General features: G+C 42.2%; 26 non-coding genes across 26 annotated transcripts; all 26 read right to left on the bottom strand.

The window, feature by feature from the left end:
• Positions 1 to 911: 911 nt before the first annotated feature.
• trnaq-cug (transfer RNA glutamine (anticodon CUG)) lies at positions 912 to 983 on the bottom strand. Its single transcript has one exon. It is a non-coding gene; the product is annotated as a tRNA-Gln (tRNA).
• A 538-nt stretch (positions 984 to 1,521) lies between these two features.
• Positions 1,522 to 1,604, bottom strand: trnal-aag (transfer RNA leucine (anticodon AAG)). The gene has a single exon. It is a non-coding gene; the product is annotated as a tRNA-Leu (tRNA).
• A 2,448-nt stretch (positions 1,605 to 4,052) lies between these two features.
• On the bottom strand, positions 4,053 to 4,124 carry trnaq-cug (transfer RNA glutamine (anticodon CUG)). The gene has a single exon. It is a non-coding gene; the product is annotated as a tRNA-Gln (tRNA).
• A 513-nt stretch (positions 4,125 to 4,637) lies between these two features.
• Positions 4,638 to 4,720, bottom strand: trnal-aag (transfer RNA leucine (anticodon AAG)). The gene has a single exon. It is a non-coding gene; the product is annotated as a tRNA-Leu (tRNA).
• A 1,022-nt stretch (positions 4,721 to 5,742) lies between these two features.
• trnaq-cug (transfer RNA glutamine (anticodon CUG)) lies at positions 5,743 to 5,814 on the bottom strand. The gene has a single exon. It is a non-coding gene; the product is annotated as a tRNA-Gln (tRNA).
• A 513-nt stretch (positions 5,815 to 6,327) lies between these two features.
• trnal-aag (transfer RNA leucine (anticodon AAG)) lies at positions 6,328 to 6,410 on the bottom strand. Its single transcript has one exon. It is a non-coding gene; the product is annotated as a tRNA-Leu (tRNA).
• A 1,022-nt stretch (positions 6,411 to 7,432) lies between these two features.
• Positions 7,433 to 7,504, bottom strand: trnaq-cug (transfer RNA glutamine (anticodon CUG)). The gene has a single exon. It is a non-coding gene; the product is annotated as a tRNA-Gln (tRNA).
• A 538-nt stretch (positions 7,505 to 8,042) lies between these two features.
• On the bottom strand, positions 8,043 to 8,125 carry trnal-aag (transfer RNA leucine (anticodon AAG)). Its single transcript has one exon. It is a non-coding gene; the product is annotated as a tRNA-Leu (tRNA).
• Positions 8,126 to 9,147: 1,022 nt separating this feature from the next.
• Positions 9,148 to 9,219, bottom strand: trnaq-cug (transfer RNA glutamine (anticodon CUG)). Its single transcript has one exon. It is a non-coding gene; the product is annotated as a tRNA-Gln (tRNA).
• Positions 9,220 to 9,757: 538 nt separating this feature from the next.
• On the bottom strand, positions 9,758 to 9,840 carry trnal-aag (transfer RNA leucine (anticodon AAG)). The gene has a single exon. It is a non-coding gene; the product is annotated as a tRNA-Leu (tRNA).
• Positions 9,841 to 10,843: 1,003 nt separating this feature from the next.
• On the bottom strand, positions 10,844 to 10,915 carry trnaq-cug (transfer RNA glutamine (anticodon CUG)). The gene has a single exon. It is a non-coding gene; the product is annotated as a tRNA-Gln (tRNA).
• Positions 10,916 to 11,453: 538 nt separating this feature from the next.
• On the bottom strand, positions 11,454 to 11,536 carry trnal-aag (transfer RNA leucine (anticodon AAG)). Its single transcript has one exon. It is a non-coding gene; the product is annotated as a tRNA-Leu (tRNA).
• A 1,022-nt stretch (positions 11,537 to 12,558) lies between these two features.
• On the bottom strand, positions 12,559 to 12,630 carry trnaq-cug (transfer RNA glutamine (anticodon CUG)). Its single transcript has one exon. It is a non-coding gene; the product is annotated as a tRNA-Gln (tRNA).
• Positions 12,631 to 13,168: 538 nt separating this feature from the next.
• trnal-aag (transfer RNA leucine (anticodon AAG)) lies at positions 13,169 to 13,251 on the bottom strand. The gene has a single exon. It is a non-coding gene; the product is annotated as a tRNA-Leu (tRNA).
• A 1,003-nt stretch (positions 13,252 to 14,254) lies between these two features.
• trnaq-cug (transfer RNA glutamine (anticodon CUG)) lies at positions 14,255 to 14,326 on the bottom strand. Its single transcript has one exon. It is a non-coding gene; the product is annotated as a tRNA-Gln (tRNA).
• Positions 14,327 to 14,864: 538 nt separating this feature from the next.
• Positions 14,865 to 14,947, bottom strand: trnal-aag (transfer RNA leucine (anticodon AAG)). Its single transcript has one exon. It is a non-coding gene; the product is annotated as a tRNA-Leu (tRNA).
• Positions 14,948 to 15,934: 987 nt separating this feature from the next.
• trnaq-cug (transfer RNA glutamine (anticodon CUG)) lies at positions 15,935 to 16,006 on the bottom strand. The gene has a single exon. It is a non-coding gene; the product is annotated as a tRNA-Gln (tRNA).
• Positions 16,007 to 16,544: 538 nt separating this feature from the next.
• On the bottom strand, positions 16,545 to 16,627 carry trnal-aag (transfer RNA leucine (anticodon AAG)). The gene has a single exon. It is a non-coding gene; the product is annotated as a tRNA-Leu (tRNA).
• A 2,447-nt stretch (positions 16,628 to 19,074) lies between these two features.
• On the bottom strand, positions 19,075 to 19,146 carry trnaq-cug (transfer RNA glutamine (anticodon CUG)). Its single transcript has one exon. It is a non-coding gene; the product is annotated as a tRNA-Gln (tRNA).
• Positions 19,147 to 19,659: 513 nt separating this feature from the next.
• On the bottom strand, positions 19,660 to 19,742 carry trnal-aag (transfer RNA leucine (anticodon AAG)). The gene has a single exon. It is a non-coding gene; the product is annotated as a tRNA-Leu (tRNA).
• A 1,022-nt stretch (positions 19,743 to 20,764) lies between these two features.
• On the bottom strand, positions 20,765 to 20,836 carry trnaq-cug (transfer RNA glutamine (anticodon CUG)). Its single transcript has one exon. It is a non-coding gene; the product is annotated as a tRNA-Gln (tRNA).
• Positions 20,837 to 21,349: 513 nt separating this feature from the next.
• On the bottom strand, positions 21,350 to 21,432 carry trnal-aag (transfer RNA leucine (anticodon AAG)). Its single transcript has one exon. It is a non-coding gene; the product is annotated as a tRNA-Leu (tRNA).
• Positions 21,433 to 22,454: 1,022 nt separating this feature from the next.
• trnaq-cug (transfer RNA glutamine (anticodon CUG)) lies at positions 22,455 to 22,526 on the bottom strand. Its single transcript has one exon. It is a non-coding gene; the product is annotated as a tRNA-Gln (tRNA).
• Positions 22,527 to 23,039: 513 nt separating this feature from the next.
• trnal-aag (transfer RNA leucine (anticodon AAG)) lies at positions 23,040 to 23,122 on the bottom strand. Its single transcript has one exon. It is a non-coding gene; the product is annotated as a tRNA-Leu (tRNA).
• A 1,022-nt stretch (positions 23,123 to 24,144) lies between these two features.
• On the bottom strand, positions 24,145 to 24,216 carry trnaq-cug (transfer RNA glutamine (anticodon CUG)). Its single transcript has one exon. It is a non-coding gene; the product is annotated as a tRNA-Gln (tRNA).
• Positions 24,217 to 24,729: 513 nt separating this feature from the next.
• trnal-aag (transfer RNA leucine (anticodon AAG)) lies at positions 24,730 to 24,812 on the bottom strand. Its single transcript has one exon. It is a non-coding gene; the product is annotated as a tRNA-Leu (tRNA).
• Between the last annotated feature and the right edge of the window lie 789 nt (positions 24,813 to 25,601).

Genomic DNA, 25,601 nt, shown 5'->3' with positions numbered 1-25,601 from the left:
TCAAATGTGCAAACTCGTCATCAGCCTATCTCTTTATCAGTTTATTGCTACCCTGGCCATCAGTGATGGATGCGTGAAGTATGGTATGTCTCAGGCAAAAAAGTGCTTGTTGATTAAGCCACTACACACCTGTCAGCTGGTATTGGTGTTCTTCTGCCCTATACTGGCAAGACATCAATTCATAGAGCTTTAACATATACATTCAGTTTTTCAGCAAACTCCAGAAAAGGTACCCAGTATCCAAATATTGCATTAAATTAATTGAACCACGTCATTTGGTAGAGTACTAGAGTCATTGAATGGAGCATAAGAGAAAGAACAGTTGCCAAAGTTGCCTGCATTTATTGCACATTAAAACCTGAGAACAGCAAGCCAGCTTAAAGGTCCAGCTGGTTTTATTCATTCTACACTATAACAGGTCCCACCCTGATTTGAACTCAGATTGCTGGATTCATAGTCCAGAGTGCTTACCTATACACCAGGGAATCTCCAGATGCTGCCAAATGAAGCAAGTGTGCACTGGAAAAGTGAACAGTGTTACACAGACACTAGTTTTAATATATTTCAAATACTAACCCTTATGACAAAAATAAGGAAGCACTTGAAAACTAGGGTAGGGTTATAAAAGAGGAATTGGGGATTGTGTCTGGGATCGCACTTCATGCCCAAAATGTTTTTTTAGCATTATGTGACAGAGATCAGCAAGGATTATTATTTTAAACCATCGTGCAGGCTTGGCGTCATTTCTGTGCCGGTATCAGTTTTTTTGTAATTGTCATGAGTGTTTAGTGCACATAGTATTCTGTTTCTTGAACAAGATGAGCTCCATGACAATGCCACTGTGAGTCTCCCAGTTGGTGGAGTAACCGAGTCATTCATTGGATCGAGGAAAGCTACAACCTGCCAACAGTAGGTCCCACCGAGATTTGAACTCGGATCGCTGGATTCAGAGTCCAGAGTGCTCACCATTACACCATGGAACCTTTCCACATTGCTAGCTTAATGTTGTTGAACAAGTTCTTCCACACAATTTGATTCATTTCATTATTGTCTCCAACTTGACAACTTGGAGATTTGGCTGATCATGTAGCAAACTAAAAAAATGTCAATACGAGGCGGTTTGGGTACATCTAAGCACTGTGTCACTTTTATCTCAGTGTGTGATGTTCATTGCATCTATCCAGATGCAATGTAACTTGTATAACATCAAAATCTATGGATTTGGCCAATAGAGTCAGTCTCAAATGGACTCTCATTAGTGATTATAGGGCATAGATGAAAGACTACCTTTGATACGTAACTAGTGGAGTGCCAAAGCCATGCTCCTTGAGCTACACAGCCCTGCTTGCTTGTCAGCTATCCGTGCTTTACCCATTGCTCCTGCACTTTCTGTCTGATTGAACACACCTTATCCAGGTAAGCAGTCTTGGAGAATAGGTGGTTCCCTACCTCTGACGAATGTGGAAGAATGGATCCAATGTGTTTTCCAAGTGTCAGCTGTTGTCCTTAAAAAACAACATTTGTCAGAAGTGGGATTCCAACCCACGCCTCCAGGAGAGACTGCGACCTTAACGCAGCGCCTTAGACCGCTCGGCCATCCTGACAACAGAACAGGCTTGGTTTGGTACTCCAAAAAAAATGCGCAAAGACAGCATTTAGATTAGGCGTAATTATTGTAAATCAAAAGTGCAAACTCGTCATCAGCCTATCTCTTTATCAGTTTATTGAAGTTGCAACTGGATTCTGGACTTCCTGACTGGGAGACCCCAGTCAGTCCGGATCGGGAACAACATCTCCAGCACCACCACACTGAGCACTGGAGCCCCTCAGGGCTTTGTGCTCAGCTCTCTGCTGTTCACTCTGCTGACGCACGACTGTGTAGCAATGCACAGCTCAAACCACATAGTCAAGTTTGCTGATGACACGACCGTGGTGGGTCTAATCAGCAAGAACGACGAGTCAGCCTACAGAGAGGAGGTGCAACGTGCAACGATTAACAGCCTGGTGTGGAGCAAACAACCTGTCTCTGAACGTTGACAAAACTAAAGAGATGGTTGTGGACTTCAGGAGAGCACAGGGTGACCATTCTCCATTGATCATCGATGGATCCTCAGTGGAGATAGTCAAGAGCACCAAATTCCTTGGTGTTCATCTGGCGGACAACCTCACCTGGTCAGTCAACACCAGCTCCATCACCAAGAAGGCCCAGCAGCGTCTCTACTTCCTGAGAAGGCTGAGGAAAGCCCATCTCCCTCCCCCCATCCTGACCATGTTCTACAGAGGGACCATTGAGAGCATCCTGAGCAGCTGCATCACTGCCTGGTTTGGGAACTGCACCGTCGCGGATCGCAAGACCCTACAGAGGATAGTGAGGACAGCTGAGAAGATCATCGGAGTCTCTCTGCCCTCTATCATGCACATTTACACCACACGCTGCATCCGCAAAGCCAACAGCATTGTGGACGACCCCACACACCCATCACACACACTCTTCACACTCCTGCCATCAGGAAAGAGGTTCCGAAGCATTCGGGCCACCACATCCAGACTATGCAACAGTTTTTTCCCACAAGCCATCAGGCTCCTCAACACACAGAACTGAAATAGAACTTAAACACACTGCAAACCGAACTCAGCACATTCTCATCACTCACTACTCATCTCATTCCACCACCACTTATTTATTATTTATTTACTTTTATCATTCTACATTTACTGCACTACACTGTTTACCTGCTGTTTTTTTTTTTGCACATTCCAATGCAATTGCACTTTTTTTACATGCTGGACATTTAAATGCACTATACCGTTTACATGCTGCTCTTTTTCTTAACACCCCTAGCACACTTAACTGAACTGTACTGTACTGTAAAATAGTATACAGTAGGTTTACTGGTCGGCACTGTCTTGGGTCTTGTGTCTTGTGTCCTGTCCTGTGTTACTTGTGTTGTCTGTCTACACTGTCCGTCTGTACTGTTTTTTCGTCTGCACTGTTTGCACTTGGTTGCACTCGATGCACTTTATTATAGCTTGTGTTGTTTGTAGCACCTTGGTTCTTGGAGAAACGTTATCTCGTTTCTACTGTGTACTGTGTACCACTGTGTATAGTAGAAATGACAATAAAAGCCACTTGACTTGACTTGACTTGACTTGCTACCCTGGCCATCAGTGATGGATGCGTGAAGTATGGTATGTCTCAGGCAAAAAAGAGCTTGTTGATTAAGCCACTACACACCTGTCAGCTGGTATTGGTGTTGTTCTGCCCTTTACTGGCAAGACATCAATTCATAGAGCTTTAACATATACATTCAGTTTTTCAGCAAACTCCAGAAAAGGTAACCAGTATCCAAATATTGCATTATATTAATTGAACCACGTCATTTGGTAGAGTACTAGAGTCAATGAATGGAGCATAAGAGAAAGAACTGTTGCCAAAGTTGCCTGCATTTATTGCACATTAAAACCTGAGAACAGCAAGCCAGCTTAAAGGTCCAGCTGGTTTTATTCATTCTACACTATAACAGGTCCCATCCTGATTTGAACTCAGATTGCTGGATTCATAGTCCAGAGTGCTTACCTATACACCAGGGAATCTCCAGATGCTGCCAAATGAAGCAAGTGTGCACAGGAAAAGTGAACAGTGTTACACAGACACTAGTTTTAATATATTTCAAATACTAACCCTTATGACAAAAATAAGGAAGCACTTGAAAACTAGGGTAGGGTTATAAAAGAGGAATTGGGGATTGTGTCTGGCATCGCACTTCATGCCCAAACTTGAATGGAATGCCCAAAATGTGTTTTTAGCATTATGTGACAGAGATCAGCAAGGATACTTAGCTAAGAGTGTGTTTATTTTAAACCATCGTGCAGGCTTGGCCTCATTTCTGTGCCGGTTTCAGTTTTTTTAGACTTGTCATGAGTGTTTAGTGCACATAGTATTCTGTTTCTGGAACAAGATGAGCTCCATGACAATCCCACTGTGAGTCTCCCAGTTGGTGGAGTAACCGAGTCAATCATTGCATCGAGAAAAGCTACAACCTGCCAACAGTAGGTCCCACCGAGATTTGAACTCGGATCGCTGGATTCAGAGTCCAGAGTGCTCACCATTACACCATGGAACCTTTCCACATTGCTAGCTTTATGTTGTTGAACAGGTTCTTCCACACAATTTGATTCATTTCATTATTGTCTCCAACTTGACAACTTGAAGATTTGGCTGATCATGTAGCAAACTAAAAAAATGTCAATACGGGGCGGTTCGGGTACATCTAAGCACTGTGTCACTTTTATCTCAGTGTGTGATGTTCATTGCATCTATCCAGATGCACTGTAACTTGTATAACATGAAAATCTATGGATTTGGCCAATAGAGTCAGTCTCAAATAGACTCTCATTAGTGATTATAGGGCATAGATGAAAGACTACCTTTGATACGTAACTAGAGGGGTGCCAAAGCCATGCTCCTTGAGCTCCACAGCCCTGCTTGCTTGTCAGCTATCCGTGCTTTACCCACTGCTCCTGCACTTTCTGTCTGATTGAACACACCTTAGGTGATTCCCCACCTCTGACGAATGTGGAAGAATGGATCCAATGTGTTTTCCAAGTGTCAGCTGTTGTCCTTAAAAAACAACATTTGTCAGAAGTGGGATTTGAACCCACGCCTCCAGGAGAGACTGCGACCTTAACGCAGCGCCTTAGACCGCTCGGCCATCCTGACAACAGAACAGGCTTGGTTTGGTACTCCAAAAAAAATGCGCAAAGACAGCATTTAGATTAGGCGTAATTATTGTAAATCAAATGTGCAAACTCGTCATCAGCCTATCTCTTTATCGGTTTATTGCTACCCTGGCCATCAGTGATGGATGCGTGAAGTATGGTATGTCTCAGGCAAAAAAGAGCTTGTTGATTAAGACACTACACACCTGTCAGCTGGTATTGGTGTTCTTCTGCCCTTTACTGGCAAGACATCAATTCATAGAGCTTTAACATATACATTCAGTTTTTCAGCAAACTCCAGAAAAGGTAACCAGTATCCAAATATTGCATTATATTAATTGAACCACTTCATTTGGTAGAGTACTAAAGTCATTGAATGGAGCATAAGAGAAAGAACTGTTGCCAAAGTTGCCTGCATTTATTGCACATTAAAACCTGAGAACAGCAAGCCAGCTTAAAGGTCCAGCTGGTTTTATTTATTCTACAGTATAACAGGTCCCATCGTGATTTGAACTCAGATTGCTGGATTCATAGTCCAGAGTGCTTACCTATACACCAGGGAATCTCCAGATGCTGCCAAATGAAGCAAGTGTGCACTGGAAAAGTGAACAGTGTTACACAGACACTATTTTTAATATATTTCAAATACTAACCCTTATGACAAAAATAAGGAAGCACTTGAAAACTAGGGTAGGGTTATAAAAGAGGAATTGGGGATTGTGTCTGGGATCGCACTTCATGCCCAAACTTGAATGGAATGCCCAAAATGTGTTTTTAGCATTATGTGACAGAGATCAGCAAGGATACTTAGCTAAGAGTGTGTTTATTTTAAACCATCGTGCAGGCTTGGCCTCATTTCTGTGCCGGTTTCAGTTTTTTTAGACTTGTCATGAGTGTTTAGTGCACATAGTATTCTGTTTCTGGAACAAGATGAGCTCCATGACAATGCCACTGTGAGTCTCCCAGTTGGTGGAGTAACCGAGTCAATCATTGCATCGAGAAAAGCTACAACCTGCCAACAGTAGGTCCCACCGAGATTTGAACTCGGATCGCTGGATTCAGAGTCCAGAGTGCTCACCATTACACCATGGAACCTTTCCACATTGCTAGCTTTATGTTGTTGAACAGGTTCTTCCACACAATTTGATTCATTTCATTATTGTCTCCAACTTGACAACTTGGAGATTTGGCTGATCATGTAGCAAACTAAAAAAATGTCAATACGAGGCAGTTTGGGTACATCTAAGCACTGTGTCACTTTTATCTCAGTGTGTGATGTTCATTGCATCTATCCAGATGCACTGTAACTTGTATAACATGAAAATCTATGGATTTGGCCAATAGAGTCAGTCTCAAATAGACTCTCATTAGTGATTATAGGGCATAGATGAAAGACTACCTTTGATACGTAACTAGAGGGGTGCCAAAGCCATGCTCCTTGAGCTCCACAGCCCTGCTTGCTTGTCAGCTATCCGTGCTTTACCCACTGCTTCTGCACTTTCTGTCTGATTGAACACACCTTAGGTGATTCCCCACCTCTGACGAATGTGGAAGAATGGATCCAATGTGTTTTCCAAGTGTCAACTGTTGTCCTTAAAAAACAACATTTGTCAGAAGTGGGATTTGAACCCACGCCTCCAGGAGAGACTGCGACCTTAACGCAGCGCCTTAGACCGCTCGGCCATCCTGACAACAGAACAGGCTTGGTTTGGTACTCCAAAAAAAATGTGCAAAGACAGCATTTAGATTAGGCGTAATTATTGTAAATCAAATGTGCAAATTCGTCATCAGCCTATCTCTTTATCAGTTTATTGCTACCCTGGCCATCAGTGATGGATGCGTGAAGTATGGTATGTCTCAGGCAAAAAAGAGCTTGTTGATTAAGCCACTACACACCTGTCAGCTGGTATTGGTGTTCTTCTGCCCTTTACTGGCAAGACATCAATTCATAGAGCTTTAACATATACATTCAGTTTTTCAGCAAACTCCAGAAAAGGTAAACAGTATCCAAATATTGCATTAAATTAATTGAACCACGTCATTTGGTAGAGTACTAGAGTCATTGAATGGAGCATAAGAGAAAGAACAGTTGCCAAAGTTGCCTGCATTTATTGCACATTAAAACCTGAGAACAGCAAGCCAGCTTAAAGGTCCAGCTGGTTTTATTCATTCTACACTATAACAGGTCCCACCGTGATTTGAACTCAGATTGCTGGATTCATAGTCCAGAGTGCTTACCTATACACCAGGGAATCTCCAGATGCTGCCAAATGAAGCAAGTGTGCACTGGAAAAGTGAACAGTGTTACACAGACACTAGTTTTAATATATTTCAAATACTAACCCTTATGACAAAAATAAGGAAGCACTTGAAAACTAGGGTAGGGTTATAAAAGAGGAATTGGGGATTGTGTCTGGGATCGCACTTCATGCCCAAACTTGAATGGAATGCCCAAAATGTGTTTTTAGCATTATGTGACAGAGATCAGCAAGGATACTTAGCTAAGAGTGTGTTTATTTTAAACCATCGTGCAGGCTTGGCCTCATTTCTGTGCCGGTTTCAGTTTTTTTAGACTTGTCATGAGTGTTTAGTGCACATAGTATTCTGTTTCTGGAACAAGATGAGCTCCATGACAATGCCACTGTGAGTCTCCCAGTTGGTGGAGTAACCGAGTCAATCATTGCATCGAGAAAAGCTACAACCTGCCAACAGTAGGTCCCACCGAGATTTGAACTCGGATCGCTGGATTCAGAGTCCAGAGTGCTCACCATTACACCATGGAACCTTTCCACATTGCTAGCTTTATGTTGTTGAACAGGTTCTTCCACACAATTTGATTCATTTCATTATTGTCTCCAACTTGACAACTTGGAGATTTGGCTGATCATGTAGCAAACTAAAAAAATGTCAATACGAGGCAGTTTGGGTACATCTAAGCACTGTGTCACTTTTATCTCAGTGTGTGATGTTCATTGCATCTATCCAGATGCACTGTAACTTGTATAACATGAAAATCTATGGATTTGGCCAATAGAGTCAGTCTCAAATAGACTCTCATTAGTGATTATAGGGCATAGATGAAAGACTACCTTTGATACGTAACTAGAGGGGTGCCAAAGCCATGCTCCTTGAGCTCCACAGCCCTGCTTGCTTGTCAGCTATCCGTGCTTTACCCACTGCTCCTGCACTTTCTGTCTGATTGAACACACCTTATCCAGGTAAGCAGTCTTGGAGAATAGGTGGTTCCCCACCTCTGACGAATGTGGAAGAATGGATCCAATGTGTTTTCCAAGTGTCAACTGTTGTCCTTAAAAAACAACATTTGTCAGAAGTGGGATTTGAACCCACGCCTCCAGGAGAGACTGCGACCTTAACGCAGCGCCTTAGACCGCTCGGCCATCCTGACAACAGAACAGGCTTGGTTTGGTACTCCAAAAAAAATGTGCAAAGACAGCATTTAGATTAGGCGTAATTATTGTAAATCAAATGTGCAAATTCGTCATCAGCCTATCTCTTTATCAGTTTATTGCTACCCTGGCCATCAGTGATGGATGCGTGAAGTATGGTATGTCTCAGGCAAAAAAGAGCTTGTTGATTAAGCCACTACACACCTGTCAGCTGGTATTGGTGTTCTTCTGCCCTTTACTGGCAAGACATCAATTCATAGAGCTTTAACATATACATTCAGTTTTTCAGCAAACTCCAGAAAAGGTAAACAGTATCCAAATATTGCATTAAATTAATTGAACCACGTCATTTGGTAGAGTACTAGAGTCATTGAATGGAGCATAAGAGAAAGAACAGTTGCCAAAGTTGCCTGCATTTATTGCACATTAAAACCTGAGAACAGCAAGCCAGCTTAAAGGTCCAGCTGGTTTTATTCATTCTACACTATAACAGGTCCCACCGTGATTTGAACTCAGATTGCTGGATTCATAGTCCAGAGTGCTTACCTATACACCAGGGAATCTCCAGATGCTGCCAAATGAAGCAAGTGTGCACTGGAAAAGTGAACAGTGTTACACAGACACTAGTTTTAATATATTTCAAATACTAACCCTTATGACAAAAATAAGGAAGCACTTGAAAACTAGGGTAGGGTTATAAAAGAGGAATTGGGGATTGTGTCTGGGATCGCACTTCATGCCCAAACTTGAATGGAATGCCCAAAATGTTTTTTTAGCATTATGTGACAGAGATCAGCAAGGATATTTAGCTAAGAGTGTGTTCATTTTAAACCATCGTGCAGGCTTGGCCTCATTTCTGTGCCGGTATCAGTTTTTTTAGACTTGTCATGAGTGTTTAGTGCACATAGTATTCTGTTTCTGGAACAAGATGAGCTCCATGACAATGCCACTGTGAGTCTCCCAGTTGGTGGAGTAACCGAGTCACTCATTGCATCGAGAAAAGCTACAACCTGCCAACAGTAGGTCCCACCGAGATTTGAACTCGGATCTCTGGATTCAGAGTCCAGAGTGCTCACCATTACACCATGGAACCTTTCCACATTGCTAGCTTAATGTTGTTGAACAGGTTCTTCCACACAATTTGATTCATTTCATTATTGTCTCCAACTTGACAACTTGGAGATTTGGCTGATCATGTAGCAAACTAAAAAAATGTCAATACAAGGCGGTTTGGGTACATCTAAGCACTGTGTCACTTTTATCTCAGTGTGTGATATTCATTGCATCTATCCAGATGCACTGTAACTTGTATAACATCAAAATCTATGGATTTGGCGAATAGAGTCAGTCTCAAATGGACTCTCATTAGTGATTATAGGGCATAGATGAAAGACTACCTTTGATACGTAACTAGAGGGGTGCCAAAGCCATGCTCCTTGAGCTCCACAGCCCTGCTTGCTTGTCAGCTATCCGTGCTTTACCCACTGCTCCTGCACTTTCTGTCTGATTGAACACACCTTATCCAGGTAAGCAGTCTTGGAGAATAGGTGGTTCCCCACCTCTGACGAATGTGGAAGAATGGATCCAATGTGTTTTCCAAGTGTCAGCTGTTATCCTTAAAAAACAACATTTGTCAGAAGTGGGATTCGAACCCACGCCTCCAGGAGAGACTGCGACCTTAACGCAGCGCCTTAGACCGCTCGGCCATCCTGACAACAGAACAGGCTTGGTTTGGTACTCCAAAAAAAATGTGCAAAGACAGCATTTAGATTAGGCGTAATTATTGTAAATCAAATGTGCAAATTCGTCATCAGCCTATCTCTTTATCAGTTTATTGCTACCCTGGCCATCAGTGATGGATGCGTGAAGTATGGTATGTCTCAGGCAAAAAAGAGCTTGTTGATTAAGCCACTACACACCTGTCAGCTGGTATTGGTGTTCTTCTGCCCTTTACTGGCAAGACATTATTTCATAGAGCTTTAACATATACATTCAGTTTTTCAGCAAACTCCAGAAAAGGTAAACAGTATCCAAATATTGCATTATATTAATTGAACCACGGCATTTGGTAGAGTACTAAAGTCATTGAATGGAGCATAAGAGAAATAACTGTTGCCAAAGTTGCCTGCATTTATTGCACATTAAAACCTGAGAACAGCAAGCCAGCTTAAAGGTCCAGCTGGTTTTATTCATTCTACACTATAACAGGTCCCATCGTGATTTGAACTCAGATTGCTGGATTCATAGTCCAGAGTGCTTACCTATACACCAGGGAATCTCCAGATGCTGCCAAATGAAGCAAGTGTGCACTGGAAAAGTGAACAGTGTTACACAGACACTAGTTTTAATATATTTCAAATGCTAACCCTTATGACAAAAATAAGGAAGCACTTGAAAACTAGGGTAGGGTTATAAAAGAGGAATTGGGGATTTTGTCTGGGATCGCACTTCATGCCCAAAATGTGTTTTTAGCATTATGTGACAGAATTCAGCAAGGATATTTAGCTAAGAGTGTGTTTATTTTAAACCATTGTGCAGGCTTGGCCTCATTTCTGTGCCGGTATCAGTTTTTTTAGACTTGTCATGAGTGTTTAGTGCACATAGTATTCTGTTTCTGGAACAAGATGAGCTCCATGACAATGCCACTGTGAGTCTCCCAGTTGGTGGAGTAACTGAGTCACTCATTGCATTGAGAAAAGCTACAACCTGCCAACAGTAGGTCCCACCGAGATTTGAACTCGGATCGCTGGATTCAGAGTCCAGAGTGCTCACCATTACACCATGGAACCTTTCCACATTGCTAGCTTAATGTTGTTGAACAGGTTCTTCCACACAATTTGATTCATTTCATTATTGTCTCCAACTTGACAACTTGGAGATTTGGCTGATCATGTAGCAAACTAAAAAAATGTCAATACGAGGCAGTTTGGGTACATCTAAGCACTGTGTCACTTTTATCTCAGTGTCTGATATTCATTGCATCTATCCAGATGCACTGTAACTTGTATAACATCAAAATCTATGGATTTGGCCAATAGAGTCAGTCTCAAATGGACTCTCATTAGTGATTATAGGGCATAGATGAAAGACTACCTTTGATACGTAACTAGAGGGGTGCCAAAGCCATGCTCCTTGAGCTCTACAGCCCTGCTTGCTTGTCAGCTATCCGTGCTTTACCCACTGCTCCTGCACTTTCTGTCTCATTGAACACACCTTATCCAGGTAAGCAGTCTTGGAGAATAGGTGGTTCCCCACCTCTGACGAATGTGGAAGAATGGATCCAATGTGTTTTCCAAGTGTCAGCTGTTGTCCTTAAAAAACAACATTTGTCAGAAGTGGGATTCCAACCCACGCCTCCAGGAGAGACTGCGACCTTAACGCAGCGCCTTAGACCGCTCGGCCATCCTGACAACAGAACAGGCTTGGTTTGGTACTCCAAAAAAAATGCGCAAAGACAGCATTTAGATTAGGCGTAATTATTGTAAATCAAATGTGCAAACTCGTCATCAGCCTATCTCTTTATCAGTTTATTGCTACCCTGGCCATCAGTGATGGATGCGTAAAGTATGGTATGTCTCAGGCAAAAAAGTGCTTGTTGATTAAGCCACTACACACCTGTCAGCTGGTATTGGTGTTCTTCTGCCCTATACTGGCAAGACATCAATTCATAGAGCTTTAACATATACATTCAGTTTTTCAGCAAACTCCAGAAAAGGTACCCAGTATCCAAATATTGCATTAAATTAATTGAACCACGTCATTTGGTAGAGTACTAGAGTCATTGAATGGAGCATAAGAGAAAGAACAGTTGCCAAAGTTGCCTGCATTTATTGCACATTAAAACCTGAGAACAGCAAGCCAGCTTAAAGGTCCAGCTGGTTTTATTCATTCTACACTATAACAGGTCCCACCCTGATTTGAACTCAGATTGCTGGATTCATAGTCCAGAGTGCTTACCTATACACCAGGGAATCTCCAGATGCTGCCAAATGAAGCAAGTGTGCACTGGAAAAGTGAACAGTGTTACACAGACACTAGTTTTAATATATTTCAAATACTAACCCTTATGACAAAAATAAGGAAGCACTTGAAAACTAGGGTAGGGTTATAAAAGAGGAATTGGGGATTGTGTCTGGGATCGCACTTCATGCCCAAACTTGAATGGAATGCCCAAAATGTTTTTTTAGCATTATGTGACAGAGATCAGCAAGGATATTTAGCTAAGAGTGTGTTCATTTTAAACCATCGTGCAGGCTTGGCCTCATTTCTGTGCCGGTATCAGTTTTTTTAGACTTGTCATGAGTGTTTAGTGCACATAGTATTCTGTTTCTGGAACAAGATGAGCTCCATGACAATGCCACTGTGAGTCTCCCAGTTGGTGGAGTAACCGAGTCACTCATTGCATCGAGAAAAGCTACAACCTGCCAACAGTAGGTCCCACCGAGATTTGAACTCGGATCTCTGGATTCAGAGTCCAGAGTGCTCACCATTACACCATGGAACCTTTCCACATTGCTAGCTTAATGTTGTTGAACAGGTTCTTCCACACAATTTGATTCATTTCATTATTGTCTCCAACTTGACAACTTGGAGATTTGGCTGATCATGTAGCAAACTAAAAAAATGTCAATACAAGGCGGTTTGGGTACATCTAAGCACTGTGTCACTTTTATCTCAGTGTGTGATATTCATTGCATCTATCCAGATGCACTGTAACTTGTATAACATCAAAATCTATGGATTTGGCGAATAGAGTCAGTCTCAAATGGACTCTCATTAGTGATTATAGGGCATAGATGAAAGACTACCTTTGATACGTAACTAGAGGGGTGCCAAAGCCATGCTCCTTGAGCTCCACAGCCCTGCTTGCTTGTCAGCTATCCGTGCTTTACCCACTGCTCCTGCACTTTCTGTCTGATTGAACACACCTTATCCAGGTAAGCAGTCTTGGAGAATAGGTGGTTCCCCACCTCTGACGAATGTGGAAGAATGGATCCAATGTGTTTTCCAAGTGTCAGCTGTTATCCTTAAAAAACAACATTTGTCAGAAGTGGGATTCGAACCCACGCCTCCAGGAGAGACTGCGACCTTAACGCAGCGCCTTAGACCGCTCGGCCATCCTGACAACAGAACAGGCTTGGTTTGGTACTCCGAAAAAAATGCGCAAAGACAGCATTTAGATTAGGTGTAATTATTGTAAATCAAATGTGCAAACTCGTCATCAGCCTATCTCTTTATCAGTTTATTGCTACCCTGGCCATCAGTGATGGATGCGTGAAGTATGGTATGTCTCAGGCAAAAAAGAGCTTGTTGATTAAGCCACTACACACCTGTCAGCTGGTATTGGTGTTCTTCTGCCCTTTACTGGCAAGACATTATTTCATAGAGCTTTAACATATACATTCAGTTTTTCAGCAAACTCCAGAAAAGGTAAACAGTATCCAAATATTGCATTATATTAATTGAACCACGGCATTTGGTAGAGTACTAAAGTCATTGAATGGAGCATAAGAGAAATAACTGTTGCCAAAGTTGCCTGCATTTATTGCACATTAAAACCTGAGAACAGCAAGCCAGCTTAAAGGTCCAGCTGGTTTTATTCATTCTACACTATAACAGGTCCCATCGTGATTTGAACTCAGATTGCTGGATTCATAGTCCAGAGTGCTTACCTATACACCAGGGAATCTCCAGATGCTGCCAAATGAAGCAAGTGTGCACTGGAAAAGTGAACAGTGTTACACAGACACTAGTTTTAATATATTTCAAATACTAACCCTTATGACAAAAATAAGGAAGCACTTGAAAACTAGGGTAGGGTTATAAAAGAGGAATTGGGGATTGTGTCTGGGATCGCACTTCATGCCCAAAATGTGTTTTTAGCATTATGTGACAGAATTCAGCAAGGATATTTAGCTAAGAGTGTGTTTATTTTAAACCATTGTGCAGGCTTGGCCTCATTTCTGTGCCGGTATCAGTTTTTTTAGACTTGTCATGAGTGTTTAGTGCACATAGTATTCTGTTTCTGGAACAAGATGAGCTCCATGACAATGCCACTGTGAGTCTCCCAGTTGGTGGAGTAACTGAGTCACTCATTGCATTGAGAAAAGCTACAACCTGCCAACAGTAGGTCCCACCGAGATTTGAACTCGGATCGCTGGATTCAGAGTCCAGAGTGCTCACCATTACACCATGGAACCTTTCCACATTGCTAGCTTAATGTTGTTGAACAGGTTCTTCCACACAATTTGATTCATTTCATTATTGTCTCCAACTTGACAACTTGGAGATTTGGCTGATCATGTAGCAAACTAAAAAAATGTCAATACAAGGCGGTTTGGGTACATCTAAGCACTGTGTCACTTTTATCTCAGTGTCTGATATTCATTGCATCTATCCAGATGCACTGTAACTTGTATAACATCAAAATCTATGGATTTGGCCAATAGAGTCAGTCTCAAATGGACTCTCATTAGTGATTATAGGGCATAGATGAAAGACTACCTTTGATACGTAACTAGAGGGGTGCCAAAGCCATGCTCCTTGAGCTCTACAGCCCTGCTTGCTTGTCAGCTATCCGTGCTTTACCCACTGCTCCTGCACTTTCTGTCTCATTGAACACACCTTATCCAGGTAAGCAGTCTTGGAGAATAGGTGGTTCCCCACCTCTGACGAATGTGGAAGAATGGATCCAATGTGTTTTCCAAGTGTCAGCTGTTGTCCTTAAAAAACAACATTTGTCAGAAGTGGGATTCCAACCCACGCCTCCAGGAGAGACTGCGACCTTAACGCAGCGCCTTAGACCGCTCGGCCATCCTGACAACAGAACAGGCTTGGTTTGGTACTCCAAAAAAAATGCGCAAAGACAGCATTTAGATTAGGCGTAATTATTGTAAATCAAATGTGCAAACTCGTCATCAGCCTATCTCTTTATCAGTTTATTGCTACCCTGGCCATCAGTGATGGATGCGTAAAGTATGGTATGTCTCAGGCAAAAAAGTGCTTGTTGATTAAGCCACTACACACCTGTCAGCTGGTATTGGTGTTCTTCTGCCCTATACTGGCAAGACATCAATTCATAGAGCTTTAACATATACATTCAGTTTTTCAGCAAACTCCAGAAAAGGTACCCAGTATCCAAATATTGCATTAAATTAATTGAACCACGTCATTTGGTAGAGTACTAGAGTCATTGAATGGAGCATAAGAGAAAGAACAGTTGCCAAAGTTGCCTGCATTTATTGCACATTAAAACCTGAGAACAGCAAGCCAGCTTAAAGGTCCAGCTGGTTTTATTCATTCTACACTATAACAGATCCCACCCTGATTTGAACTCAGATTGCTGGATTCATAGTCCAGAGTGCTTACCTATACACCAGGGAATCTCCAGATGCTGCCAAATGAAGCAAGTGTGCACTGGAAAAGTGAACAGTGTTACACAGACACTAGTTTTAATATATTTCAAATACTAACCCTTATGACAAAAATAAGGAAGCACTTGAAAACTAGGGTAGGGTTATAAAAGAGGAATTGGGGATTGTGTCTGGGATCGCACTTCATGCCCAAAATGTTTTTTTAGCATTATGTGACAGAGATCAGCAAGGATTATTATTTTAAACCATCGTGCAGGCTTGGCGTCATTTCTGTGCCGGTATCAGTTTTTTTGGAATTGTCATGAGTGTTTAGTGCACATAGTATTCTGTTTCTTGAACAAGATGAGCTCCATGACAATGCCACTGTGAGTCTCCCAGTTGGTGGAGTAACCGAGTCATTCATTGGATCGAGGAAAGCTACAACCTGCCAACAGTAGGTCCCACCGAGATTTGAACTCGGATCGCTGGATTCAGAGTCCAGAGTGCTCACCATTACACCATGGAACCTTTCCACATTGCTAGCTTAATGTTGTTGAACAAGTTCTTCCACACAATTTGATTCATTTCATTATTGTCTCCAACTTGACAACTTGGAGATTTGGCTGATCATGTAGCAAACTAAAAAAATGTCAATACGAGGCGGTTTGGGTACATCTAAGCACTGTGTCACTTTTATCTCAGTGTGTGATGTTCATTGCATCTATCCAGATGCAATGTAACTTGTATAACATCAAAATCTATGGATTTGGCCAATAGAGTCAGTCTCAAATGGACTCTCATTAGTGATTATAGGGCATAGATGAAAGACTACCTTTGATACGTAACTAGTGGAGTGCCAAAGCCATGCTCCTTGAGCTACACAGCCCTGCTTGCTTGTCAGCTATCCGTGCTTTACCCATTGCTCCTGCACTTTCTGTCTGATTGAACACACCTTATCCAGGTAAGCAGTCTTGGAGAATAGGTGGTTCCCTACCTCTGACGAATGTGGAAGAATGGATCCAATGTGTTTTCCAAGTGTCAGCTGTTGTCCTTAAAAAACAACATTTGTCAGAAGTGGGATTCCAACCCACGCCTCCAGGAGAGACTGCGACCTTAACGCAGCGCCTTAGACCGCTCGGCCATCCTGACAACAGAACAGGCTTGGTTTGGTACTCCAAAAAAAATGCGCAAAGACAGCATTTAGATTAGGCGTAATTATTGTAAATCAAAAGTGCAAACTCGTCATCAGCCTATCTCTTTATCAGTTTATTGAAGTTGCAACTGGATTCTGGACTTCCTGACTGGGAGACCCCAGTCAGTCCGGATCGGGAACAACATCTCCAGCACCACCACACTGAGCACTGGAGCCCCTCAGGGCTTTGTGCTCAGCTCTCTGCTGTTCACTCTGCTGACGCACGACTGTGTAGCAATGCACAGCTCAAACCACATAGTCAAGTTTGCTGATGACACGACCGTGGTGGGTCTAATCAGCAAGAACGACGAGTCAGCCTACAGAGAGGAGGTGCAACGTGCAACGATTAACAGCCTGGTGTGGAGCAAACAACCTGTCTCTGAACGTTGACAAAACTAAAGAGATGGTTGTGGACTTCAGGAGAGCACAGGGTGACCATTCTCCATTGATCATCGATGGATCCTCAGTGGAGATAGTCAAGAGCACCAAATTCCTTGGTGTTCATCTGGCGGACAACCTCACCTGGTCAGTCAACACCAGCTCCATCACTAAGAAGGCCCAGCAGCGTCTCTACTTCCTGAGAAGGCTGAGGAAAGCCCATCTCCCTCCCCCCATCCTGACCATGTTCTACAGAGGGACCATTGAGAGCATCCTGAGCAGCTGCATCACTGCCTGGTTTGGGAACTGCACCGTCGCGGATCGCAAGACCCTACAGAGGATAGTGAGGACAGCTGAGAAGATCATCGGAGTCTCTCTGCCCTCTATCATGCACATTTACACCACACGCTGCATCCGCAAAGCCAACAGCATTGTGGACGACCCCACACACCCATCACACACACTCTTCACACTCCTGCCATCAGGAAAGAGGTTCCGAAGCATTCGGGCCACCACATCCAGACTATGCAACAGTTTTTTCCCACAAGCCATCAGGCTCCTCAACACACAGAACTGAAATAGAACTTAAACACACTGCAAACCGAACTCAGCACATTCTCATCACTCACTACTCATCTCATTCCACCACCACTTATTTATTATTTATTTACTTTTATCATTCTACATTTACTGCACTACACTGTTTACCTGCTGTTTTTTTTTTGCACATTCCAATGCAATTGCACTTTTTTTACATGCTGGACATTTAAATGCACTATACCGTTTACATGCTGCTCTTTTTTTTAACACCCCTAGCACACTTAACTGAACTGTACTGTACTGTAAAATAGTATACAGTAGGTTTACTGGTCGGCACTGTCTTGGGTCTTGTGTCTTGTGTCCTGTCCTGTGTTACTTGTGTTGTCTGTCTACACTGTCCGTCTGTACTGTTTTTTCGTCTGCACTGTTTGCACTTGGTTGCACTCGATGCACTTTATTATAGCTTGTGTTGTTTGTAGCACCTTGGTTCTTGGAGAAACGTTATCTCGTTTCTACTGTGTACTGTGTACCACTGTGTATAGTAGAAATGACAATAAAAGCCACTTGACTTGACTTGACTTGACTTGCTACCCTGGCCATCAGTGATGGATGCGTGAAGTATGGTATGTCTCAGGCAAAAAAGAGCTTGTTGATTAAGCCACTACACACCTGTCAGCTGGTATTGGTGTTGTTCTGCCCTTTACTGGCAAGACATCAATTCATAGAGCTTTAACATATACATTCAGTTTTTCAGCAAACTCCAGAAAAGGTAACCAGTATCCAAATATTGCATTATATTAATTGAACCACGTCATTTGGTAGAGTACTAGAGTCAATGAATGGAGCATAAGAGAAAGAACTGTTGCCAAAGTTGCCTGCATTTATTGCACATTAAAACCTGAGAACAGCAAGCCAGCTTAAAGGTCCAGCTGGTTTTATTCATTCTACACTATAACAGGTCCCATCCTGATTTGAACTCAGATTGCTGGATTCATAGTCCAGAGTGCTTACCTATACACCAGGGAATCTCCAGATGCTGCCAAATGAAGCAAGTGTGCACAGGAAAAGTGAACAGTGTTACACAGACACTAGTTTTAATATATTTCAAATACTAACCCTTATGACAAAAATAAGGAAGCACTTGAAAACTAGGGTAGGGTTATAAAAGAGGAATTGGGGATTGTGTCTGGCATCGCACTTCATGCCCAAACTTGAATGGAATGCCCAAAATGTGTTTTTAGCATTATGTGACAGAGATCAGCAAGGATACTTAGCTAAGAGTGTGTTTATTTTAAACCATCGTGCAGGCTTGGCCTCATTTCTGTGCCGGTTTCAGTTTTTTTAGACTTGTCATGAGTGTTTAGTGCACATAGTATTCTGTTTCTGGAACAAGATGAGCTCCATGACAATCCCACTGTGAGTCTCCCAGTTGGTGGAGTAACCGAGTCAATCATTGCATCGAGAAAAGCTACAACCTGCCAACAGTAGGTCCCACCGAGATTTGAACTCGGATCGCTGGATTCAGAGTCCAGAGTGCTCACCATTACACCATGGAACCTTTCCACATTGCTAGCTTTATGTTGTTGAACAGGTTCTTCCACACAATTTGATTCATTTCATTATTGTCTCCAACTTGACAACTTGAAGATTTGGCTGATCATGTAGCAAACTAAAAAAATGTCAATACGAGGCGGTTCGGGTACATCTAAGCACTGTGTCACTTTTATCTCAGTGTGTGATGTTCATTGCATCTATCCAGATGCACTGTAACTTGTATAACATGAAAATCTATGGATTTGGCCAATAGAGTCAGTCTCAAATAGACTCTCATTAGTGATTATAGGGCATAGATGAAAGACTACCTTTGATACGTAACTAGAGGGGTGCCAAAGCCATGCTCCTTGAGCTCCACAGCCCTGCTTGCTTGTCAGCTATCCGTGCTTTACCCACTGCTTCTGCACTTTCTGTCTGATTGAACACACCTTAGGTGATTCCCCACCTCTGACGAATGTGGAAGAATGGATCCAATGTGTTTTCCAAGTGTCAGCTGTTGTCCTTAAAAAACAACATTTGTCAGAAGTGGGATTTGAACCCACGCCTCCAGGAGAGACTGCGACCTTAACGCAGCGCCTTAGACCGCTCGGCCATCCTGACAACAGAACAGGCTTGGTTTGGTACTCCAAAAAAAATGCGCAAAGACAGCATTTAGATTAGGCGTAATTATTGTAAATCAAATGTGCAAACTCGTCATCAGCCTATCTCTTTATCGGTTTATTGCTACCCTGGCCATCAGTGATGGATGCGTGAAGTATGGTATGTCTCAGGCAAAAAAGAGCTTGTTGATTAAGACACTACACCCCTGTCAGCTGGTATTGGTGTTCTTCTGCCCTTTACTGGCAAGACATCAATTCATAGAGCTTTAACATATACATTCAGTTTTTCAGCAAACTCCAGAAAAGGTAACCAGTATCCAAATATTGCATTATATTAATTGAACCACTTCATTTGGTAGAGTACTAAAGTCATTGAATGGAGCATAAGAGAAAGAACTGTTGCCAAAGTTGCCTGCATTTATTGCACATTAAAACCTGAGAACAGCAAGCCAGCTTAAAGGTCCAGCTGGTTTTATTTATTCTACAGTATAACAGGTCCCATCGTGATTTGAACTCAGATTGCTGGATTCATAGTCCAGAGTGCTTACCTATACACCAGGGAATCTCCAGATGCTGCCAAATGAAGCAAGTGTGCACTGGAAAAGTGAACAGTGTTACACAGACACTATTTTTAATATATTTCAAATACTAACCCTTATGACAAAAATAAGGAAGCACTTGAAAACTAGGGTAGGGTTATAAAAGAGGAATTGGGGATTGTGTCTGGGATCGCACTTCATGCCCAAACTTGAATGGAATGCCCAAAATGTGTTTTTAGCATTATGTGACAGAGATCAGCAAGGATACTTAGCTAAGAGTGTGTTTATTTTAAACCATCGTGCAGGCTTGGCCTCATTTCTGTGCCGGTTTCAGTTTTTTTAGACTTGTCATGAGTGTTTAGTGCACATAGTATTCTGTTTCTGGAACAAGATGAGCTCCATGACAATGCCACTGTGAGTCTCCCAGTTGGTGGAGTAACCGAGTCAATCATTGCATCGAGAAAAGCTACAACCTGCCAGCAGTAGGTCCCACCGAGATTTGAACTCGGATCGCTGGATTCAGAGTCCAGAGTGCTCACCATTACACCATGGAACCTTTCCACATTGCTAGCTTTATGTTGTTGAACAGGTTCTTCCACACAATTTGATTCATTTCATTATTGTCTCCAACTTGACAACTTGGAGATTTGGCTGATCATGTAGCAAACTAAAAAAATGTCAATACGAGGCAGTTTGGGTACATCTAAGCACTGTGTCACTTTTATCTCAGTGTGTGATGTTCATTGCATTTATCCAGATGCACTGTAACTTGTATAACATGAAAATCTATGGATTTGGCCAATAGAGTCAGTCTCAAATAGACTCTCAATAGTGATTATAGGGCATAGATGAAAGACTACCTTTGATACGTAACTAGAGGGGTGCCAAAGCCATGCTCCTTGAGCTCCACAGCCCTGCTTGCTTGTCAGCTATCCGTGCTTTACCCACTGCTCCTGCACTTTCTGTCTGATTGAACACACCTTAGGTGATTCCCCACCTCTGACGAATGTGGAAGAATGGATCCAATGTGTTTTCCAAGTGTCAGCTGTTGTCCTTAAAAAACAACATTTGTCAGAAGTGGGATTTGAACCCACGCCTCCAGGAGAGACTGCGACCTTAACGCAGCGCCTTAGACCGCTCGGCCATCCTGACAACAGAACAGGCTTGGTTTGGTACTCCAAAAAAAATGCGCAAAGACAGCATTTAGATTAGGCGTAATTATTGTAAATCAAATGTGCAAACTCGTCATCAGCCTATCTCTTTATCGGTTTATTGCTACCCTGGCCATCAGTGATGGATGCGTGAAGTATGGTATGTCTCAGGCAAAAAAGAGCTTGTTGATTAAGACACTACACACCTGTCAGCTGGTATTGGTGTTCTTCTGCCCTTTACTGGCAAGACATCAATTCATAGAGCTTTAACATATACATTCAGTTTTTCAGCAAACTCCAGAAAAGGTAACCAGTATCCAAATATTGCATTATATTAATTGAACCACTTCATTTGGTAGAGTACTAAAGTCATTGAATGGAGCATAAGAGAAAGAACTGTTGCCAAAGTTGCCTGCATTTATTGCACATTAAAACCTGAGAACAGCAAGCCAGCTTAAAGGTCCAGCTGGTTTTATTTATTCTACAGTATAACAGGTCCCATCGTGATTTGAACTCAGATTGCTGGATTCATAGTCCAGAGTGCTTACCTATACACCAGGGAATCTCCAGATGCTGCCAAATGAAGCAAGTGTGCACAGGAAAAGTGAACAGTGTTACACAGACACTATTTTTAATATATTTCAAATACTAACCCTTATGACAAAAATAAGGAAGCACTTGAAAACTAGGGTAGGGTTATAAAAGAGGAATTGGGGATTATGTCTGGGATCGCACTTCATGCCCAAACTTGAATGGAATGCCCAAAATGTGTTTTTAGCATTATGTGACAGAGATCAGCAAGGATACTTAGCTAAGAGTGTGTTTATTTTAAACCATCGTGCAGGCTTGGCCTCATTTCTGTGCCGGTTTCAGTTTTTTTAGACTTGTCATGAGTGTTTAGTGCACATAGTATTCTGTTTCTGGAACAAGATGAGCTCCATGACAATCCCACTGTGAGTCTCCCAGTTGGTGGAGTAACCGAGTCAATCATTGCATCGAGAAAAGCTACAACCTGCCAACAGTAGGTCCCACCGAGATTTGAACTCGGATCGCTGGATTCAGAGTCCAGAGTGCTCACCATTACACCATGGAACCTTTCCACATTGCTAGCTTTATGTTGTTGAACAGGTTCTTCCACACAATTTGATTCATTTCATTATTGTCTCCAACTTGACAACTTGAAGATTTGGCTGATCATGTAGCAAACTAAAAAAATGTCAATACGAGGCGGTTCGGGTACATCTAAGCACTGTGTCACTTTTATCTCAGTGTGTGATGTTCATTGCATCTATCCAGATGCACTGTAACTTGTATAACATGAAAATCTATGGATTTGGCCAATAGAGTCAGTCTCAAATAGACTCTCATTAGTGATTATAGGGCATAGATGAAAGACTACCTTTGATACGTAACTAGAGGGGTGCCAAAGCCATGCTCCTTGAGCTCCACAGCCCTGCTTGCTTGTCAGCTATCCGTGCTTTACCCACTGCTCCTGCACTTTCTGTCTGATTGAACACACCTTAGGTGATTCCCCACCTCTGACGAATGTGGAAGAATGGATCCAATGTGTTTTCCAAGTGTCAGCTGTTGTCCTTAAAAAACAACATTTGTCAGAAGTGGGATTTGAACCCACGCCTCCAGGAGAGACTGCGACCTTAACGCAGCGCCTTAGACCGCTCGGCCATCCTGACAACAGAACAGGCTTGGTTTGGTACTCCAAAAAAAATGCGCAAAGACAGCATTTAGATTAGGCGTAATTATTGTAAATCAAATGTGCAAACTCGTCATCAGCCTATCTCTTTATCGGTTTATTGCTACCCTGGCCATCAGTGATGGATGCGTGAAGTATGGTATGTCTCAGGCAAAAAAGAGCTTGTTGATTAAGACACTACACACCTGTCAGCTGGTATTGGTGTTCTTCTGCCCTTTACTGGCAAGACATCAATTCATAGAGCTTTAACATATACATTCAGTTTTTCAGCAAACTCCAGAAAAGGTAACCAGTATCCAAATATTGCATTATATTAATTGAACCACTTCATTTGGTAGAGTACTAAAGTCATTGAATGGAGCATAAGAGAAAGAACTGTTGCCAAAGTTGCCTGCATTTATTGCACATTAAAACCTGAGAACAGCAAGCCAGCTTAAAGGTCCAGCTGGTTTTATTTATTCTACAGTATAACAGGTCCCATCGTGATTTGAACTCAGATTGCTGGATTCATAGTCCAGAGTGCTTACCTATACACCAGGGAATCTCCAGATGCTGCCAAATGAAGCAAGTGTGCACTGGAAAAGTGAACAGTGTTACACAGACACTATTTTTAATATATTTCAAATACTAACCCTTATGACAAAAATAAGGAAGCACTTGAAAACTAGGGTAGGGTTATAAAAGAGGAATTGGGGATTGTGTCTGGGATCGCACTTCATGCCCAAACTTGAATGGAATGCCCAAAATGTGTTTTTAGCATTATGTGACAGAGATCAGCAAGGATACTTAGCTAAGAGTGTGTTTATTTTAAACCATCGTGCAGGCTTGGCCTCATTTCTGTGCCGGTTTCAGTTTTTTTAGACTTGTCATGAGTGTTTAGTGCACATAGTATTCTGTTTCTGGAACAAGATGAGCTCCATGACAATGCCACTGTGAGTCTCCCAGTTGGTGGAGTAACCGAGTCAATCATTGCATCGAGAAAAGCTACAACCTGCCAACAGTAGGTCCCACCGAGATTTGAACTCGGATCGCTGGATTCAGAGTCCAGAGTGCTCACCATTACACCATGGAACCTTTCCACATTGCTAGCTTTATGTTGTTGAACAGGTTCTTCCACACAATTTGATTCATTTCATTATTGTCTCCAACTTGACAACTTGGAGATTTGGCTGATCATGTAGCAAACTAAAAAAATGTCAATACGAGGCAGTTTGGGTACATCTAAGCACTGTGTCACTTTTATCTCAGTGTGTGATGTTCATTGCATCTATCCAGATGCACTGTAACTTGTATAACATGAAAATCTATGGATTTGGCCAATAGAGTCAGTCTCAAATAGACTCTCATTAGTGATTATAGGGCATAGATGAAAGACTACCTTTGATACGTAACTAGAGGGGTGCCAAAGCCATGCTCCTTGAGCTCCACAGCCCTGCTTGCTTGTCAGCTATCCGTGCTTTACCCACTGCTCCTGCACTTTCTGTCTGATTGAACACACCTTAGGTGATTCCCCACCTCTGACGAATGTGGAAGAATGGATCCAATGTGTTTTCCAAGTGTCAGCTGTTGTCCTTAAAAAACAACATTTGTCAGAAGTGGGATTTGAACCCACGCCTCCAGGAGAGACTGCGACCTTAACGCAGCGCCTTAGACCGCTCGGCCATCCTGACAACAGAACAGGCTTGGTTTGGTACTCCAAAAAAAATGCGCAAAGACAGCATTTAGATTAGGCGTAATTATTGTAAATCAAATGTGCAAACTCGTCATCAGCCTATCTCTTTATCGGTTTATTGCTACCCTGGCCATCAGTGATGGATGCGTGAAGTATGGTATGTCTCAGGCAAAAAAGAGCTTGTTGATTAAGACACTACACACCTGTCAGCTGGTATTGGTGTTCTTCTGCCCTTTACTGGCAAGACATCAATTCATAGAGCTTTAACATATACATTCAGTTTTTCAGCAAACTCCAGAAAAGGTAACCAGTATCCAAATATTGCATTATATTAATTGAACCACTTCATTTGGTAGAGTACTAAAGTCATTGAATGGAGCATAAGAGAAAGAACTGTTGCCAAAGTTGCCTGCATTTATTGCACATTAAAACCTGAGAACAGCAAGCCAGCTTAAAGGTCCAGCTGGTTTTATTTATTCTACAGTATAACAGGTCCCATCGTGATTTGAACTCAGATTGCTGGATTCATAGTCCAGAGTGCTTACCTATACACCAGGGAATCTCCAGATGCTGCCAAATGAAGCAAGTGTGCACTGGAAAAGTGAACAGTGTTACACAGACACTATTTTTAATATATTTCAAATACTAACCCTTATGACAAAAATAAGGAAGCACTTGAAAACTAGGGTAGGGTTATAAAAGAGGAATTGGGGATTGTGTCTGGGATCGCACTTCATGCCCAAACTTGAATGGAATGCCCAAAATGTGTTTTTAGCATTATGTGACA

This window comes from Channa argus, unplaced genomic scaffold (assembly GCF_033026475.1).
Source record: "Channa argus isolate prfri unplaced genomic scaffold, Channa argus male v1.0 Contig031, whole genome shotgun sequence".
Classification (NCBI taxonomy): domain Eukaryota; kingdom Metazoa; phylum Chordata; class Actinopteri; order Anabantiformes; family Channidae; genus Channa; species Channa argus.
The sequence above is the reverse complement of the archived record's forward strand: the minus strand, read 5'-3'. Positions and strand labels throughout refer to the sequence as shown.